Source organism: Gorilla gorilla, chromosome 3 (assembly GCF_029281585.2).
Source record: "Gorilla gorilla gorilla isolate KB3781 chromosome 3, NHGRI_mGorGor1-v2.1_pri, whole genome shotgun sequence".
Lineage (NCBI taxonomy): Eukaryota > Metazoa > Chordata > Mammalia > Primates > Hominidae > Gorilla > Gorilla gorilla.
This window is the reverse complement of record NC_073227.2, coordinates 119462330-119483333: the sequence shown is the minus strand read 5'-3', so window position 1 is coordinate 119483333 and position 21004 is coordinate 119462330. Positions and strand designations below refer to the sequence as shown.

Below are 21004 nucleotides of genomic sequence, written 5' to 3'. Positions count from 1 at the left end.
GGAGAATTGGCTCACACGATCATGAGATGAAGTCCCCCAATATGCCATCTTCAAGCTGAGGAAGAAAGAAGCCAGTAGTATCTCAGTCCAAGTCCAAAAGCTTCAAAAGTAGGGAAGCCAACAGTGCAGCCTTCAGTCTGTGGCAGAAGGCCTAAGAGCCCCTGGCAAACCAATGGTGTAAGTCCAAGAGTCCAAAGGCTGTAGAACCTGAAGTCTGATGTCCAAGGGCAGGAAGAATGGAAGGAAGCATCCAGCACAGAGAAAGAGGAAAGACTCCACAAGCTGGCTTATCCCACCTTCTTCCACCTGCTTTGTTCTAGCTGCTGTGGCAGCCAGTTGGGTGGTGACCACCCATAATGAGGGTGGGTCTTCCTCTCTCAGTCCACTGACTCAAATGTTGGAAACACCCTCACAGACACACTCAGAAACACTTTACCAGATATGTAGGTATCCTTCAATTCAATCAAGTTGACCCCTAATATTAACCAACACAGCAATCCCAAACAAAAAGAACAAAGCTGCAATCATCACCCTACCCAACTTCAAACTATACTATAGAGCTAGAGTAACTAAAACAGCATGGTACTTATACAAAATCAGACACATAGACCAATGAGACAGAATAGAGAGCTCAGAAATAAATCGACACACCTACAGCCATCTGATGTTTGACAAAGTTGACAAAAACAAGCAATGGAGAAAGAACTCCCTATTCAATTAATGGTACCAGGATAACTGGCTAGCCATATGCAAAAGATTAAACTGGATCCTTTCTTCAAATCATATACAAAAAACAACTCAAGATGAATTAAAGGCTCAACTGTAAAATCTAAAACTATAAAAATCCTTGAGGAAACCCTAGGAAATGCCATTCTGGACAAAGGCCCTGGCAAAGACTTCATGACAAAGATGCTAAAAACAAAAATTGACAAATGGGACCTATGTAAACTAAAGAGCTTCTACACAGCAAAAGAAACTATCAACAGAGTAAACACACAACCCACATAATGAGGGAAAATATTTGCAAACTATGCATCTGATGAAGTTCATCCTGACAAAGCTCTAATATCCAGATCCAAATCCTAATCTATAAGGAATGTAAACCAATAAGCAAAAACAAACAACCCTATAGAAAAGTGGGCAAAAGACATGAACAGACATTTTTAAAGAAGACATATATGCAGCCAACAAGCATATGAAGAAATGTTTAATAGCACTAATCATTAGGAAAATGTAAATCAAAACTACAAAGAGATACCACTTACACCAGTCAGAATGGCTATGACTAAAAATTCAAAAAATAACATATGCTACAGAGATTACAAAGAAAAGAGAATGCGTATACACTGCTGGTGGCAATGTAAATTAGTTCAGCCACTGCGGAAAGCACTCTGGAGATTTCTCAAAGAACTTAGAACTACTATTTGACCCAGCAATCTCATTATTGGGTATACATCCAAAGAAACTCTACCATAATGTCATATGCAGTTGTATGATCATCACAGCACTATTCACAATAGTAAAGACATGGAATCAATCTAGATGCTCATCAAACAGAAACCAAATACTGCATGTTCTCATTTATAAGTAGGAGTTAAATATTGAGCACACATGGACACAAAGAAGAAAACAATAGACTCAGGACCTGCTTGAGGGTATAGACAGGGAGAAGGGAGAGGTTTTAAAAACTACCTATTGGCAGAAGACAAGGACACCCTCTCTTACCACTCCTATTCAACATAGTATTGGAAGTTCTGGCCAGGGCAATCAGGCAAGAGAGAGAAAAAACAAAGGGTATTAAAATAGGAAGAGAGGAAGTCAAATTGCCTCTGTTTGCAGATGACATAATTGTATATTTAGAAAACCCCATCATCTCAGCCCAAAAACTCCTTAAGCTGATAAGCAACTTCAGGAAAGTCTCAAGATACAAAATTGATGTGCAAAAATCACAAGCATTCCTATACACTAATAATAGACAGAGAGCTAAATCATGAATGAACTCCCATTCACAATTGCTACAAAGAAAATAAAATACCTAGGAATACAACTTGCAAGGGAGGTGAAGGACCTCTTCAAGGAGAACTACAAACCACTGCTCAAGGAAATAAGAGAGGATACAAACAATTGGAAAAATATTCCATGCTCTGTTCTCACTCATAGGTGGGAATTGAACAATGAGAACACTTGGAAACAGGGCGGGGAACATCACACACTGGGGCCTGTAAGGAGGTGGGGGGCTGGGGGAGGGATAGCATCAGAAGAAATACCTAATGTAAATGACGTCGTTGATGGGTGCAGCAAACCAACATGACACATGTATACCTATGTATCAAACCTGCACGTTGTGCACATGTACTCTAGAACTTAAACTATAATAATAATAATAAATTCCATGCTCATGAATAGAAAGAATCAATATCATGAAACTGGCCATACTGCCCAAGGTAATATATAGAATATATAGATTCAATGCTATTCCCATCAAGCTACCATTGACTTTCTTCACAGAACTAGAGAAAACTACTTTGAATTTCATATGGAACCAAAAAAGAGCCCATATAGCCAAGACAATCCTAAGCAAAAAGAACAATGCTGGAGTCATCACACTATCTGACTTCAAACTACACAAGTCTACAGTAACCAAAACATCATGGTACTGGTACCAAAACAGACATATAGAAGAATGGAACAGAACAGAGGCCTCAAAAACAACACCACACATCTACAACCATCTGATCTTTGACAAACCTGACAAAAACAAGAAATGGGGAAAGGATTCCCTGTTTAATAAATGCTGCTGGGAAAACTGCCTAGCCATATGCAGAAAACTGAAATTGGACCCCTCACCTTACACCCTATACAAAAATTAACTCAAGATGGATTAAAGACTTAAATTTAAAACCTAAAACCATAAAAACCCTAGAAGAAAACCTAGGCAATACCATTCAGGACATAGGCATGGGCAAAGACTTCATGACTAAAACACCAAAGCAATGGCAACAAAAGCCAAAATTGACAAACGGGATCTAATTGAACTAAAGAGCTTCTGCACAGCAAAAGAAACTATCATCAGCGTGAACAGGCAACCTACAGAATGGGAGAAAAATTTTGCAATCTATCCATCTGACAAAGGTCTAATATTCAGAATCTACAAAGAACTTAAACAAATTTACAAGAAAAAAAAAACCTCTTCAAAAAGTGCACAAAGGATATGAACAGACATTTCTCAAAAGAAAACATTTATGTGGCCAACAAATCTATGAAAAAAAGCTCACCATCACTGGCCATTAGAGAAATGCAAATCAAAACCACAAAGAGATACCATCTCATGCCAGTTAGAATGGCAATCATTAAAAAGTCAGGAAACAACAGATGCTGGAGAGGATGAGGAAAACTAGGAACGCTTTTACACTGTTGGTGGGACTGTAAATTAGCTCAACAATTGTGGAAGACAGTGCAGCGATTCCTCAAGTATCTAGAACCAGAAATACCATTTGACCCTCCAATCCCATTACTGGGTATATACCCAAAGGATTATAAATCATTCTACTATAAAGACACATGCACACGTATGTTTATTGTGGCACTGTTTACAACAGCAAAGACTTGGAACCAACCCGAATGTCCATCAATGATAGGCTGGATAAAGAAAATGTGGCACATATACACCATGGAATACTATGCAGCCATAAAAAGGGATAAGTTCATGTCCTTTGCAGGAACATGGATGACGCTGGAAACCAGCATTCTTAGCAAACTAACACAGGAAGAGAAAACCAAACACTGCATGTTCTCATTCATAAATGGGAGTTGAACAATGAGAACACACGGACACAGGGAGGGGAACATCACACACCAGAGCCTGTTGAAGAGTTGGGGGCAAGGGGAGGGAGAGCATTAGGACAAATACCTAATGCATGCTGGGCTTAAAACCTAGATGATGGGTTGATAGGTGCAGTAAACCACCACGGCACATGTATACCTATCTAACAAACCTACACATTCTGCACATGTATCCTGGAACTTAAAGCATAATAATAAAAAAACTACCTATCAGTACTATGCTGCTTACCTGAGTGACATAATTATTTGTATAATATATAATATATAATATAAGATAATATAATATCTGTATAACAAACTCCCACAACATGCAATTTACCCATGTAACAAACCTGCACATATACCCCCTTGAACCTAAAATTAAAGTTGAAAACAAAAAAAAAAGTTTGGAAGCCTGAGGTGGGAGGATCACTTGAGCCCAGGAGTTAGAGATCAGTCTGGGAAACAGTGTGGAACCCTGTCTCTACAAATTTTTGTTTAATTAGCTGGGCATGGTACTGCATGCCTATAGTCCCAGCTACTCAGGAAGCTGAGATGGAAAGATCACTTGCACCCGGAAGATCACAGCTGCAGTGAGCCATGATCCTACCACCACACTCCAACCTTGGTGACAGAGTGATAGCCTGTCTCAAAAAACAACAAAAATACTGAATATACATATGCAGCAGAATAAATTTAGATCTCTATCTTCACCATATACAAAAATCTATCAAAATCAACTAAAGACGTAAATCTAAGACTTCAAACTACAAAACTACCAAAAGAAAACTTTGGGGAAACTCTCCAGGACATTGGTCTATGCAAAAATTTCTTTAGTACCTCAAAAGCACAGGCAAACAAAGCAAAATGGACAGAAATGATCACATCAAGTTAAAATGCTTCAGCACGACAAAGGAAACAATCGACAAAGTGAAGAGACAGCCCACAGAATGGGAGAAAATATTAGCAAACTCTCCATCTGACAAGGGAATAATAACAAGAATACATAAGGAGCTCAAACATCTCAATAGAAAAAAAAATCTAAGAATCTAATTTTAAAATGGGCAAAAGATTTTTGTCTTCCAAGATAGCAGATTGGAGGCAGTGTTAGCATGCCTCTCCCACTTGGAAAGACATGATAGTGTGCAGATGTTCATGCTGTGAACTGTTTTCCAAGAAACAATGCAGGAACTTAACAGGGAAACTGAAATTCGTAGATTATTTAAAAGAAGTGACAGGCTGTAGCCTACACCATGAGCCAGGTGGAAAACTGTAAGTCTCCGGAGAGTGAGACAGTGAGAGATTGCCTCCAGGATATACACCCCCACTGGGGAAACTGGAAATCCAGGCCAAGAGGGAAGGCATTAGTGCAACTCAGCACTGGAACTCATTTAGGGGGCAGTGAGAAAACTAAAAGTAGAAATGGCAGCAGAAGGATCCTTCAATTTATTCCCAGTGTCCAGGACAAACTGGGGGAAGCTATTCCTTATTTTGCCTCATAGGGGACCTCATGGAACTCTGCCAAGTTACTCAGGCAGTAGTCACTGGTTGAAAGAAGCTCTCAACTGAATTTCACAATATAACCTCAAGTGGGGAAGAACATCCTTGGACAGAACCAAGGGGCAAGTGGCAAGTGTGCTGCAGCCATGAGCACAGGAGCTAGACACCCTGGCTCTGTGGGAAAACTGGGAGGGGCAAGGCCTCAAAGCCATGGTTGCCCTCTCCACTGGGAAAGTGTACGGCTGGGTAAGTCTTGAGTTCTGAGCATAGATGCCTGGAACTTAGCTCGCTGCTGCTAGCAGAAAACTGTGGGTCTGAGATGTGGCTTACCAAGTGCTGAGGAGCTAGGTGAGGTTTACTGGCATCTGTTACTCCTCACTCCCTGCACAAACGCTTCTGTGCAGCAGAAGCAGTAATGCTTCTCTCTGGAACATTATCCCAGTAGCCAGAGAACCACCCCACAACTCACACCTGGGCTGCTCCACACGTGGAGAGTAAAAGCACGAGCCTGCCTGACAAAACCCCAACCTCACTTTCCCCCTTCACTAGCCCTGGTAGCTTAAAACAAAGGATAGAAACTTTTGGAAGCTTTATGGCCCTACCTATCACATGAAAAACCAGATTACTGCTCCTGGGTAACATAAGGCAAACAAAAATCCCACTGCTACTACAGCAACTGGTGCTCTTTTGCAAGTGCCACCTCCTGGCTGGAGGCCAATCAACACAGCATTACAGCATTTCAAGGTAGAATAACATTGCACCCAGGAAGGATAAAACGTGTGCATGACCTCAGCTATCACCATTGCCTGCAGCACTCTGGCTAACCAGGAGGCCCTGAGTCTGTCCACATGAACTCTTCATTACTACTACAACGAGCATTTGAGAAAGCCAACACACTAAGGCTATCTATTAACAAGGAATCTCACTGAGTCTATGTCACTCCCCTGGCACCCCCATCAGAGCTAGTACTGGTACCCACTGCTGGGAGACTTAATGACAGGTCATATCTCTAGACCTCTTGCAGACATTCACCTGCACCAGCCTGGAATGGGCAGCTAGACCCATTGGAGCAACAGCATTCACAGGGACTTCTACTCCTAGAGGAAGGAGAAGTTTACCACATCAAGGAACATCACCTAAGACAAAAGAACCCAGACAGCAGGCCTTGAGTCCCAAATCTTTCTGCTGGTGGGAAGTCTCTTTCAGCAGAGGCACAGTTGGCGGTACTGGGCTCAGCAGGGAAAGTGTGCAGCTCCACCTCCACAATCAGGCAGCCCTGGTGCTCATGAAGAGTCTTGGAGAAGATTTCTTTTTCCCCTTATCCACCACTGTAGATACAGCTGGGGCTTTTCTCACAAGAGCTCGGTATGGATGCACCTACAGACCTCTCTGGAACACTTCAAGGTGACTGCATCCCCACAGAAGGAGCACCCTCCAAATGCAGGCCTACACAGGAGGCAGAGTCACAGTTTCTCTCCACTTGGAACATCAATATTCCTGCAGATGAAAGGAGGTACCTCTCTGATTTGAATAGCCAGAACACTGGGTCAGGAGTGTGTCTGAGAGGTGAACAGCTTTCCTGTGGGCCTGGCAGGGGAGGTGAAGTGGCTCTGGTTCTTCTCTCTGAGAAGACCTCAGTGTATTTCACTGAGTGCTCCCCCAGTCACATCTGTCAAGTCTGGGACCTCTGCCCACCATTAGGTATTGCATTTACCCACCTGCTTTAGCCACAGCTGGTTTTCACCTGTGGAAAGCTCTCCTACTGGGCTGAAGTCTGAACTATTCAACCCAGTAAATATAATACTGTGGGAAAAAAATAATTAATAAGTGTACAACATGGGGGAATTAGATAAGCTTCAAGAGACCTCTGCCATTTCAACACTATAGGAGAGAGGGAACTTGCTTACACACTGAGCACATTGCTGCTACAACCAGCATCTGAGAAATTCACCATACAAAGACTCTCTGTAACTAAGTAACTCATAGACAGTCTTCACCCCTGAGAGCACCAAGAGCCAAATTATGCTACAGTAAACTATAAACATAAAAGTCACAACCTTAAGGGGGGAAAAAGAAATTTAAAAAAACAGTCAAAGCAAAAATAAATTCAAGAATAATCATGAAAAATAGTCTACCAACATGAGAAGGAACTACAAAAGTAATTCTGGTAATATGGCAAAACAGGGTTCTATAACACCCCCAAAACATTACACTAGCCCTTCATCAATGAATCCAAACCAAGATTAAATCTTTGAAGTACAAGATAAAGAATTTAAAAGGTTGATTACTAAGCTATCCAAGGAGATACCAGAGAAAGGTGAAAACCAATATAAAGAAACTTTTTTTAAAATTCAGGATATAAATAAAAAATTTTCTAAAGAGATATATTAAAGAAAAGTCAATCAGAACTTCTGGAAATGAAAGACACACTTACAGAATTACCAAATGCAGTGGAAAGTTTCAATAGTAGACTAGAACAAGGAGAGGAAAGAACTTCAGAACTCAATGACAAGGCATTCAAATTAACACAGTCACATAAAAATAGAGAAAAAAGAATAAAAACAAATGAGCAAAGTCATGAAGAAATATAAGATTGTGCAAAATGGTCAAATCTAAAAATAATTGGTGTTCCTGAGGGAGAAGAGAATGCAAAAAGTTTGGAAAATTTATTTGAGGGAATAATTGAGGGAAACCTCCCTGGCCCTGCTAGAGAATTAGATATCCAAATACAAGAATTATAAAGAACTCCTGGGAGATTCACTGCAAAAACATCATCACCAAGGCATATAGTCATCAGGCTATCTAGAGTCAATATGAAGGAAAGAATTCTATGAGCAGTGAGACAAAAGCATTAGGTAACCTATAAAGAAAAACCTGTCAGACTAGCAGCAGACTTCTCGGCAAAAACCTTACAAGCCAGAGCGATTGGGGATTTATCTTTAGCCTTCTTAAACAGAATAACTGTCAGCTAAGAATTCTGTATGTAGCAAAACTGTTTTATAAATGAAGAAAAAATAAAGTCATTTTAGACAAACGCTGAGTGAATTTGTTACTATCAGACCAGCCCCACAAGAAATGCTAAAAGAAGTTCTAAGTCTTCAAACAAAAGCTCAATATGCACCAAAATAGAACCTCCTGAAAATTCACAAGGGCTATAAAACAACACAATGAAAAAACAAAGTATCTAGGTAAAAATTAACATGGTGAATGGAACAGTACCTCACATCTCAATATTAACATTGAATGTAAATGGCCTAAACGCTCCACTTAAAAGATACAGATTGGCAGAATGAGGCCAGGCATGGTGATTCACACCTGTAATTCTAGCACTTTAAGAGGCCAAAGCAGGTGGGCCGCCTGAGCCCAGGAGTTCAAGACTAGCCTAGGCAACATGGTGAAACCCGTCTCTACCAAAAATACAAAAATTAGCTTGGCATGGTGACACATACCTGTAGTCCCAGTTACTCAGGAGGCTGAGGTGGGAGGATGGCTTGACCTCAGAAGGTGGAGGTTGCAGTGAGCCATGAACTTGCCACTGCACTCCAGCCTGGGTGACAGAGCCAGACCCTGTCTCAAAAAATAATAATAATGTAAGTTGGCAGAACTGACTTTAAAAATCACAAACTAAATAACTGCTGTCTTCAAGAAACCCACATACACATAAGGATTCATATAAACTCAAAGTAAAGGGATAGTAAAAGATATTCCACACAAATGAAAACCAAAAGTGAGGAGGAGTAACTATTCTTATATCAGATGAAACAGACTTTAAAGCAACAACCAAAAAAAGACAGAAAGGATTATTATATAATGATAAAAAGATCATTCCAACAAGAAGATATTACAATCCTAACTCTGTATGCACCAACACTGCAGCTCCCACATTCAAAAAAATAATTACTAATTGACCTAAGAAATGAGATAGACATCAACACAATAATAATGGGGGACTTCAATATCCCACTGACAGCACTAGATAGATCATTGAGGCAGAAAGTCCACAAAGAAACAGCAGACTTAAACTACACTCTAGAAGAAATGAACCTAACAGACATTTACAGAGCATTCTACCCAAGAACTGCAGAATATACATTCTTCTCATCAACATATGGAACATTCTCCAAGATAGGTCATATGATAGGCCACAAAACAAGTCTCAATAAATATTAAAATATCAAAATTATATCAAGTATCTTCGCAGATTGGCAGAATGAAGCCAGGCATGGTGGAAGAAAACTTGAAATAAACTACAGGGGCACCCGCCATTACTGAGGCTTGAGTAGGTAAACAAAGCAGCCGGGAAGCTCGAACTGGGTGGAGCCCACTGCAGCTCAAGGAGGCCTGCCTGCCTCTGTAGACTCCACCTCTGGGGGCAGGGCATAGCTGAACAAAAGGCAGCAGAAACTTCTACAGACTTAAACATCCCTGTCTGACAGCTTTGAAGAGAGTAGTGGTTCTCCCAGCATGGAGCTTGAGATCTGAAAATGGACAGACTGCCTCATCAAGTGGGTCCCTGACCCCCGAGTAGCCTAACTGGGAGGCACCTCCCAGTAGGGGCCAACTGACACCTCACACGACAAGGTACCCCTCTGAGACGAAGCTTCCAGAGGAACGATCAGGCAGCAACATTTGCTGTTCTGCAATATTCGCTGTTCTGCAGCCTCCACTGGTGATCCCTGGCAAATAGGGTCTGGAGTGGACCTCCAGCAAATTCCAAAAGACCTGCAGCTGAAGGTCCTGACTGTTAGAAGGAAAACTAGCAAACAGAAAGGACATCTACACCAAAACCCCATCTGTACATCACCATCATCAAAGACCAAAGGGAGATAAAACCACAAAGGTGGGGAAAAACCAGAGCAGAAAAGCTGAAAATTCTAAAAATCATAGCGCCTCATCTCCTCCAAAGGAATGCAGCTCCTCGCCAACAACAGAACAAAGCTAGACAGAGAATGACTTTGATGAGTTGAGAGAAGAAGCCTTCAGATGATCAAACTTCTCCAAGCTAAAGGAGGATGTTCGAATCCATTGCAAAGAAGCTAAAAACCTTGAAAAAGATTCAACGAATGGATAACTAGAATAATTAGTGCAGAGAAGTCCTTAAATGACCTGATGGAGCTAAAAACCATGGCAGGAGAACTACGGGACGCATGCACAAGCTTCAGTAGCCAATTTGATCAACTGGAAGAAAGGGTATCAGTGATTGAAGATCAAATGAATGAAATGAAGCAAGAAGAGAAGTTTAGAGAAAACTGAGTAAAAAGAAACTCACAAGGCCTCCAAGAAATATGGGACTATGTGAAAAGACCAAATCTATGTCTGATTGGTGTACCTGAAAGTGATGGGGAGAATGGAACCAAGTTGGAAAACACTCTGCAGGATATTATCCAGGAGAACTTCCCCAACCTAGCAAGGCAGGCCAACATTAAAATGCAGGAAATACAGAGAACACCACAAAGATACTTCTTGAGAAGAGCAACTCCAAGACACGTAATTGTCAAATTCACCAAAGTTGAAATGAAGGAAAAAATATTAAGGGCAGCCAGAGAGAAAGGTCGGGTTACCCACAAAGGGAAGCCCATCAAACTAACAGCTGATCTCCCAGCAGAAACTCTACAAGCCAGAAGAGAGTGGGGGCCAATATTCAACATTCTTAAAGAAAAGAATTTTCAACCCAGAATTTCATATCCAGCCAAACTAAGTTTCATAAGTGAAGGAGAAATAAAATCCTTTACAGACAAGCAAATGCTGAGAGATTCTGTCACCACCAGGCCTGCCTTACAAGAGCTCCTGAAGGAAGCACTAAACATGGAAAGAAACAACCAGTACCAGCCACTGGAAAAAACATGCCAAATTGTAAAGACCGACGAGGCTAGGAAGAAACTGCATCAACTAATGAGCAAAATAACCAGCTAACATCATAATGACAGGATCAAATTCACACATAACAATATGAACCTTAAATGTAAATGGGCTAAATGCTCCAATTAAAAGACAAACACTGGCAAATTGGATAAAGAGTCAAGACCCATCAGTGTGCTGTATTCAGGAGACCCATCTGATCTGCAGACACACATAGGCTCAAAATAAAGGGATGGAGGAAGATCTACCAAGCAAATGGAAAACAAAAAAAATCAGGGGTTGCCATCCTAGTCTCTGATAAAACAGACTTTAAACCAAAAAAGATCAAAAGAGACAAAGAAGGCCATTACATAATGGTAAAGGGATCAATTCAACAAGAACAGCTAACTATCCTAAATATATATGCACCCAATACAGGAGCACCCAGATTCACAAAGCAAGTCCTTAGAGACCTACAAAGAGACTTAGACTCCCACACAATAATAATGGGAGACTTTAACACCCCACTGTCAATATTAGACAGATAAACGAGACAGAAAGTTAACAAGAATATCCAGGAATTGAACTCAGCTCTGTACCAAGTGGACCTAATAGACATCTACAGAACTCTCCACCCCAAATCAACAGAATATACATTCTTCTCAGCACCACATCACACTTATTCCAAAATTAACCACATAGTTGGAAGTAAAGCACTCCTCAGCAAATGTAAAAGAACAGAAATTATAACAGTCTCTCAGACCACAGTGCAATCAAATTAGAACTCAGGATTAAGAAACTCACTAAAAACCTCTCAACTACATGGAAACTGAACTACCCGCTCCTGAAGGACTACTGGATACATAATGAAATGAAGGCAGAAATAAAGATGTTCTTTGAAGCCAACAGAACAAAGACACAACATACCAGAATCTCTGGGGCACATTTAAACCAGTGTGTAGAGGGAAATTTATAGCACTAAATGCCCACAAGAGAAAGCAGGAAAGATCTAAAATTGACACCCTAACATCACAATTAAAAGAACTAGAGAAGCAAGAGCAAACACATTCAAAAGCTGGCAGAAGGCAAGAAATAACTAAGATCAGAGCAGAACTGAAGGAGATAGAGACACAAAAAAACCTTTCAAAAAATCAATGAATCCAGGAGCTGGTTTTTTGAAAAGATCAACAAAATTGATAGACTGCTAGCAAGACTAATAAAGAAGAAAAGACAGAAGAATCAAATAGACACAATAAAAAATGATGAAGGGGATATCACCACCGATCCCACAGAGATACACAAACTACCATCAGAGAATACTATAAACACCTCTACACAAATAAACTAGAAAATCTAGAAGAAATGGATAAATTCCCAGACGCACACACAATCCCAAGACTAAACCAGGAAGAAGTTGAATCCCTGAATAGACCAATAACAGGCTCTGAAATTGAGGCAATAATTAATAGCCTACGAACCAAAAAAAGTCCGGGACTAGATGGATTCAGAGCCATAGTCTACCAGAGGTACAAGGAGGAGCTGGTACCATTCCTTCTGAAACTATTCCAATCAATAGAAAAAGAGGGAATCCTCCCTAATTCATTTTATGAGGCCAGCATCATCCTGATGCCAAAGCCTGGAAGAGGCACAACAAAAAAAAGAGAATTTTAGACCAATATCGCTGATGAACATCGATGCAAAAATCCTCAATAAAATACTGGCAAACAGAATCCAGCAGCACATCAAAAACCTTATCCACTATGATCAAGTCGGCTTCATCCCTGGGATGCAAGGCTGGTTCAACATATGCAAATCAATAAACATAATCAATCATATAAACAGAACCAAAGACAAAAACCACATGATTATCTCAATAGTTGCAGAAAAGGCCTTCGACAAAATTCAACAGCCCTTCATGATAAAAACTGTCAATAAATTAAGTATTGATGGGACATACCTCAAAATAATAAGAGCTATTTATGACAAAACCACAGCCAATATCATACTGAATGGGCAAAAACTGGAAGCATTCCCTTTGAAAACTGGCACAAGATAAGGATGCCATCTCTCACCACTCCTATTCAACAGTTTTGGAAGTTCTGGCCAGGGCAATCAGGCAGGAGAAAGAAATAAAGGGCATTCAATTAGGAAAAGAGGAAGTCAAATTGTCCCTGTTTGCAGATGACATGATTGTATATCTAGAAAACCCCATCGTCTCGGCCCAAAGTCTCCTTAAGCTGATAAGCAACTTCAGCAAAGTCTCAGGATACAAAATCAATGTACAAAAATCACAAGCATTCCTACACACCAATAACAGACAAACAGAGAGCCAAATCATGAGTGAACTCCCATTCACAATTGTATCAAAGAGAATAAAATACCTAGGAATCCAACTTACAAGGTATGTGAAGGACCTCTTCAAGGAGAACTACAAACCACTGCTCAACGAAATAAAAGAGGACACAAACAAATAGAAGAACATTCCATGCTCATGGATAGGAAGAATCAATATCATTAAAATGGCCATACTCCCCAAGATAATTTATAGATTTAATGCCATCCCCATCAAGCTACCAATGACTTTCTTCACAGAATTGGAAAAAACTACTTCAAAGTTCATATGGAACCTAAACAGGGCCCGCATTGCCAAGACAATCCTAAGCAAAAAGAACAAAGCTGGAGGCATCATGCTACCTGACTTCAAACTATACTACAAGGCTACAGTAACCAAAACAGCATGGTACTGGTACCAAAACAGAGATATAGACCAATGGAACAGAACAGAGCCCTCAGAAATAATACCACACATCTACAACCATTTGATCTTTGAAAAACCTAACAAAAACAAGAAATGGGGAACTAATTCCCTATTTAATAAATGGTGCTGAAAAAACTGGCTAGCCATATGCAGAAAGCTGAAACTGGATCCCTTCCTTACACCTTATACAAAAATTAATTCAAGATGGATTAAAGACTTAAGTGTTAGACCTAAAACCATAAAAACCCTAGAAGAAAACCTTGGCAGTACCATTCAGGACGTAGGCATGGGCAAGGACTTCATGTCTGAAACACCAAAAGCAATGGCAACAAAAGCCAAAATTGACAAATGGGATCTAATTAAATGAAACAGCTTCTGCACAGCAAAAGAAACTACCACCAGACTGAACAGGCAACCTATAGAATGGGAGAAAATTTTTGCAATCGACCCATCTGACAAAGGGCTAATATCCAGAATCTACAAAGAACTTAAACAAATTTACAAGAAAAAATCAAACAACCCCATCAAAAAGTGGGCAAAGGATATGAACAGACACTTCTCAAAATAAGACATTTATGCAGCCAACAGACACTTCTCAAAATAAGACATTTATGCAGCTAACAGACACATGAAAAAATGCTCATCATCACTGGCCATCAGAGAAATGCAAATCAAAACCACAATGAGATGCCATCTCACACCAGTTAGAATGGTGATCATTAAAAAGTCAGGAAACAACAGGTGCTGGAGAGGATGTGGAGAAATAGGAACACTTGACACTGTTGGTGGGACTGTAAACTAGTTCAACCATTATGGAAGACAGTGTGGCGATTCCTCAAGGATCTAGAACTAGAAATACCATTTGACCCAGCCGTCTCATTACTGGGTATATACCCAAAGGATTGTAAATCATGCTGCTATAAAGACACATGCACATGTATGTTTATTGCGGCACTATTCACAATAGCAAAGACTTGGAACCAACCCAAATGCCCATCAATGATAGAGTGGATTAAGAAAATGTGGCACATATACACCATGGAATACTATGCAGCCATAAAAAAGGATGAGTTCATGTCCTTTGTAGGGACATGGATGAAGCTGGAAACCATCATTCTCAGCAAACTATCGCAAGGACAGAAAACCAAACACCGCATGTTCTCACTCATAGGTGGGAATTGAACAATGAGAACACTTGGACACAGGAAGGGAAACATCACACACCAGGGTCTGTCATAGGATGGTAGAGGGGGGAGGGATAGCATTAGGAGATATACCTAATGTAAATGACGAGTTAATGGGTGCAACACACCAACATGGCACATGTATACATATGTAACAAACCTGCATGTTGTGCACATGTACCCTAGAATTTAAAGTATAATAATAAAATAAAGAAAGAAACTACAAAAGGAACACCCAGAAATATACAAATACATGGAAATTTAAAAATCTACTCCTGAATGATATTCAGGTTAACAATGAAATCAAGATAGAAATTTAAAAATTCTTTGAAATAAATGATAATAATGACACAAGTTCTCAAAACTTCTAAAATACAGCAAAAGCAGTGAGTGCTAAGAGGAAAATTTATAGCACCCTAAATGCCTACATCAAAAGTATCACAAATTGACAACCTGTCATCACACCTCAAGGAACTAGAGAAACATAAACAAACTGAACCTAAAGCTAGCAGAAGAAAAGAAATAACAATGATCAGTGCAGAACTGAATGAAACTGAAACAAAGAAAAAAATACAAAAGATAAATGAAACAAAAAACTAGTTCTCTGAAAAGATAAACATAATTGGCTGGGCACAGTGGCTCACATCTGTAATCCCAGCACTCTGAGAGGCCAAGATGGGAGGATCACCTGAGGTCAGGAGTTTGAGACCAGCCTGGCCAACATGGCAAAACTCTGTCTCTACTAAAAATACAAAAATTAGCCAGGTGTGGTGGTCAGTGCCTGTAATCCCAGCTACTCAGGAGGCTGAGGCAGGAGAATTGCTTGAATCCTGGAGGTGGAGGTTGCAGTGAGTCAAGATCACACCACTGCACTCCAGTCTGGGTGACAGAATGAAACGCTGTCTTAAAAAAAAATAATAAAAAGAAAAAGAAAAGACAAAAGATAAATGAAATTTATTGACCATCTAGATTAATGAAGAAATAGAGAGAGAAGGTTCAAATAATCTCAATTAGAAATGAAACTGGAAACATGACAACCAACACCACAGAAATATAAAAGATCATTCAAGATTACTATGAACACCTCTATGCTCACAAACTAGAAAACCTAGAGGAAATGGATAAATTATTGGAAACATATAATCCTCCTAGATTAAATCAGGAAGAAATTGAATCCCTGAACAGACCAATAACAAGCAGCGAGATTGAATCAGTAATTAAAAAAAAAAAACTGCCAACCAAGAAAAAGCCCATGGCCAGATGGATTCATGGCGGAATTCTACCAGACATTGAATGAATTGGTACCAATGTTATCAAAGTTTTTTAAAAGATTGAGAAAAAGAGAATCCTCATTGAATGACTCTGTGAAGCCACTATCACTCTGATACCAAAATCATGAAAGGACATAATGAGAAAAGAAAACTGTGGATCAATATTACTGATGAACATAGATGCAAATGTCCTCAACAAAATGCTAGCTAAACAAATACAACAGCACATCAAAAAGATAATATACCATGATCAAGTGGGTTTCATCTCAGTAATGCAGGGTTGGTTGAACATAAGTCAATAAATATGATACATCACATAAACAGAATTAAAAACAAAAATCACATGATCACCTCAGTAAGTGCACAAAAAGGCATTTGACAAAATCCAACAGCCCTTTACGATTAACACCCTCAGCACAACTGGCATAACGGGGACATACCTTAATGTAATAAAAGCCAATAAAAGACAAACCCACAGTCAACATTATGCTGAATGGGGAAAAGCTGAAAGCATTTTCCTTGAGAAGTGGAAAAAGACAAGGATGCCCATTTTCACCACTTCTCTTCAACATAGTACTGGAAGTCCTAGCCAGAGCAATCAGGCAAGAGAAAGAACTAAAAGGCATCCAAATCTGAAAAGAAGTCAAACTATCACTCTTCACCAATGATATGAACATATACTTAGAAAACCCTAAAGACTCCTCCAAGACTCCTAGATTTGACAAACACATTCAGTAAACTCTCAGGCTACAAAATCAATGTACACAAATCACTATCACTGCTATACACCAACAATTAAGCTGATAATCAAATAAAGAACTCAATCCCTTTTACAACAGCTGCCAAAATAAAATAAAATACTTAGGAATATACTTAACCAAGGAGGTGAAAGATGTCTGCAAGGAGAACCTAAAACCACTGATGAAAGAAATCATAGATGATATAAACAAATGTAAACACACCCCATGCTCATGAATGGGAAGAATCAATATTGTGAAAATAACCTTACAGCCCAAAGCAATCTACAGATTCAATTCAATTCCCATCAAAATACTAACATTATTTTTCACAGACTTAGAAAAAACAATTCTAAAATTCATATGGAACCAAAAAAGAGCCCAAATAGCCAAAACAATCATAAGCAAAAAGAACAAATCTAGAAGCATCACATTACCAGACTTTAAGTATCCTACAAGGTTATAGTTAACAAACATCATGGTACTGGTATAAAAGTAGGCACACAGATCAATGGAACAGATAGAAAACCCGGAAATCAAGCCAAATACTTACAACCAACTGATCTTCAAGCAAACAAAAACATAAATTGGGGAAGGGACACCCTACTTAGTAAATTGTGCTGGGAAAACTAGCTAGCCACATGTAGAAGAATGAAACTGGATCCCTATCTCTCACCTTGTACAAGAATCGATTCAAGATAGATCGATGACTTAAATCTGAGACCCAAAACCTTACAAACTACTCGACAATAACTTTGGAAAAACTCTTCTGGATATTGGTCTTGGCAAAGAATTCTTGACTAAAATCCCAAAAGCAAATGCAACAAAAACAAAAATAAACAAATGGGACCTAATTAAATTAAACAGCTTCTGCACAGCAAAAGACATAATCATCAGAGAAAACAGGCAGCCCACAGAATGGGAGAAAATATTTGCAAACCTTCCATCCACAAAGGACTAATATCCAGAATCTACATGGAACTCAAATAAATCAATAAGAAAAAACAAACAATTCCAACAAAAAGTGTGCAAGTGACATAGACATTTCTCAAAAGAAGATATGCAAATGGCCAATAAACATATAAAAATACTCAACATCATTAATAATCAAAGAAATGCAAATTAAGACCACAATGAGATACTAGCTTACTCCTGCAAGAATGGCCATTATTAAAAAGTTAAAAAAACAATAGATGTTGGCATGGATGTGGTGAACAGGGAACACTTATACACTGCTAATGGAAATGTAAATTGGTATAACCACTATGGAAAACAGTATGGAGAGTCTTTAAAAAAAAAAGTCAATCTACCATTCAATTCAGCAATTTCACTACTGGGTATCTACCCAAAGGAAAAGAAGTCATTATATGAATAAGACACCTGCATGTGTATGTTTGTTGCAGCACAGTTCACAATTGCAACAATATAGAACCAACCTAAGTTCCCATCAACCAATGAGTGGATAAAGAAAGTGTGGTATATACACACTGTGGAATACTACTCAGACACAAAAAGGAACAAAATAATTTATTTTTGCAGCAACTTGGATGGAGCTGGAGGCCATTGATTATTGTAAGTGAAGTAACTCAGGAATAAAAAACCAAATATCATATGTTCTCACTTATAAGTGGAAGCTAAGCTATGAATACACAAAGGCATACGGAGTGCTATAATGAATTTGGAGACTCATAAGGAATCAAACTTGACTTATAGAGCCAATAAAAGCCGCTTGGGAAAACTAGCCTCATACCTTGTCTACACAATCCCTGTACAGTGTTCTTGACCTGTGGCAAGCAGAAAATGTCACTTTCTGACAGGCCCAGGAGCTCCAAGTTATCTTGGTATCTGAAGAGGAGAGAAATTTACCTTTAAAGTATACGAATTTGATAGTACAAACCCATTGCTGGGTTCTGCTTAAAAAAAAAAAAAAAAGTCTTATCTGATATTCCTTTTATGGAACAAAGATACATGAAAGCTAATTTTAAAACCCTATGTGGCAAATAATTCTTCTTGCTGCACTTTATACAAATATTTGGGCCAAGTATAAGACTAAAGCTTACTTTTGCAAACAAATGGGTCCTATTATGATTTGTCTTTAGTAAAAATGGAAGACTGGAAAGAGAAAAGTTATGTTTCAAAAACTATGGCACATCTGTTAAATTATAATATATTCTAGTCTCGTCGGTTGTTTTTTAGGTTTTTTTTCTGCACTTTAGACTGACTTTGCTTATTCCTGTAAACAACAGTGATCTCTGGCTGCTGCTCAAAAGAAACAAGAGGGATGGGTAACGTAAAAACCTGGATCAATATTCTAGTTCTGGGCACATATTGGAATTAGCTAGCAATCCCATATCAGCTTGGTTTCAACAGTTGCTCAGTTCATGGAAAGCCTTCTTATTTAGTTTATTTGGGATAGTGTTGCTTATTTGCTTTACTGTTGTGGAATATATTGCTGTTGTACTCTTTGTGTAGGAATGCAGGATACGCTTACTCAATGTTTTCTTAAATTGAACACTTATTAATCTTCCAGATATCATCTTTTGTCAGAATTCAGAGTTATGAATGACCCTCAGTATATGGATGCCTTGTGACTGAGCTCCTCTCTACCTCAAATACAAGAGATCCTAATAGTTAGGCAAGAATATCATTGCCCCTATTCAGCCTGAAGAAGAAGTTACAGAAGATGGATCTTTGTCCCTCAACAACCCTTAGGATTAAGGGTTCTCTTGTAAAAGGGAGGGGGGAAGTATGTCAGATGATTGCCAGTCTCAACCCAGAGAGATTCCATCCTGAATAGGCACTGGGTAAAATAAGGCCAAGACCTATAGGGCTGCATTCCCAGGAGGTTAGGTGTTCTTAGTCACACGATAAGACAGAGGGTTGACACAATATGCAGGTCACAAAGACCTTGCTGATAAAACAGGCTGTTGTAAGAAGCTGGCCAAAACCCACCAAAACCAAGATGTTGTTGAAAGTGATCTCTAGTTGTCCTCACTGCTCATTATACACTAATTATAATACATTACCATGCTAAAAAGACACTCCCACCAGTGCCATGACAGTTTACAAATGCCATGGCAACATCAGGAAGTTACCTTAAATGGTCAAAAAAGGGAGAAACCCTCAGTTTCAGGAATTTCCCACTTTTTTCTCGGGAAGTTCATGAATAATCCACCCCTTGTTTAGCATATAATCAAGAAATAACTAAAAGTATACTCAGTTGAACAGCCCATGTTTCCATTCTTTTATTCCTGTACTCTCTTAATAAATTTACTTTCATTTAAAAAAAATGAATTCACTACTATATAATTAATCCATGTAACCAAAAACAACTTGTTCCCCAAAAGCTGTTGAAATAAAAATATATTTTTAAAAAATAGAAATTAAACAAATAATAAAATAAACAAAAGGTCTGAATAGACATTTCTTAAAATAAGACATAAAGATTGCCAACACGTATATAAAAATGTGCTCAATATCATTGATCATCAGAAAAATGCAAATCAAAGGTACAATGAGATATCATCTCACCTCAATGAGATGACTTTTATCCAAAGGACAGGCAATAGCAAATTCTGTTGAGGATGTAGAGAAAAGGGAACTCTTGTTCACTGTTGGTGGCAATGTAAATTAGTACAGTCACTATAGAGAACAGTGTGGAGTTTCCTTAAAATACTAAAAACAGAACTACCATGTGATCCAAAAATCCCACTGCTAGGTATATACACAAAAGCGAAGAAGTCAATATATCCCAGAGATATCTGCACTGCCGTTTTTATCACAGCACTATTAATATAGCCAAGGTTTGGAATCAACCTAAGTGTCTATCAACAGATGAATGGATAAAGAAAATGGAGTATATATATATACAGTGGAGTACTATTCAGCCATAAA

At 39.0% G+C, this 21004-nt stretch overlaps 1 long non-coding RNA gene across 4 annotated transcripts in view; it reads right to left on the bottom strand.

The window, feature by feature from the left end:
- Window positions 1-21004, bottom strand: part of LOC129533264 (uncharacterized) — a 46045-nt gene that overhangs the window by 21654 nt on the left and 3387 nt on the right. Inside the window, exon 1 of one of the 4 annotated variants that reach the window (XR_010133436.1) lies at window positions 18861-18959. The exons of 2 other annotated variants lie outside the window; for them this stretch is intronic. This is a non-coding gene — a long non-coding RNA (uncharacterized lncRNA). Of the gene's footprint in view, window positions 1-8771; window positions 8893-18860; window positions 18960-21004 lie in introns of those variants that run through there. One more of the 4 variants, XR_010133435.1, reaches the window with a different exon arrangement.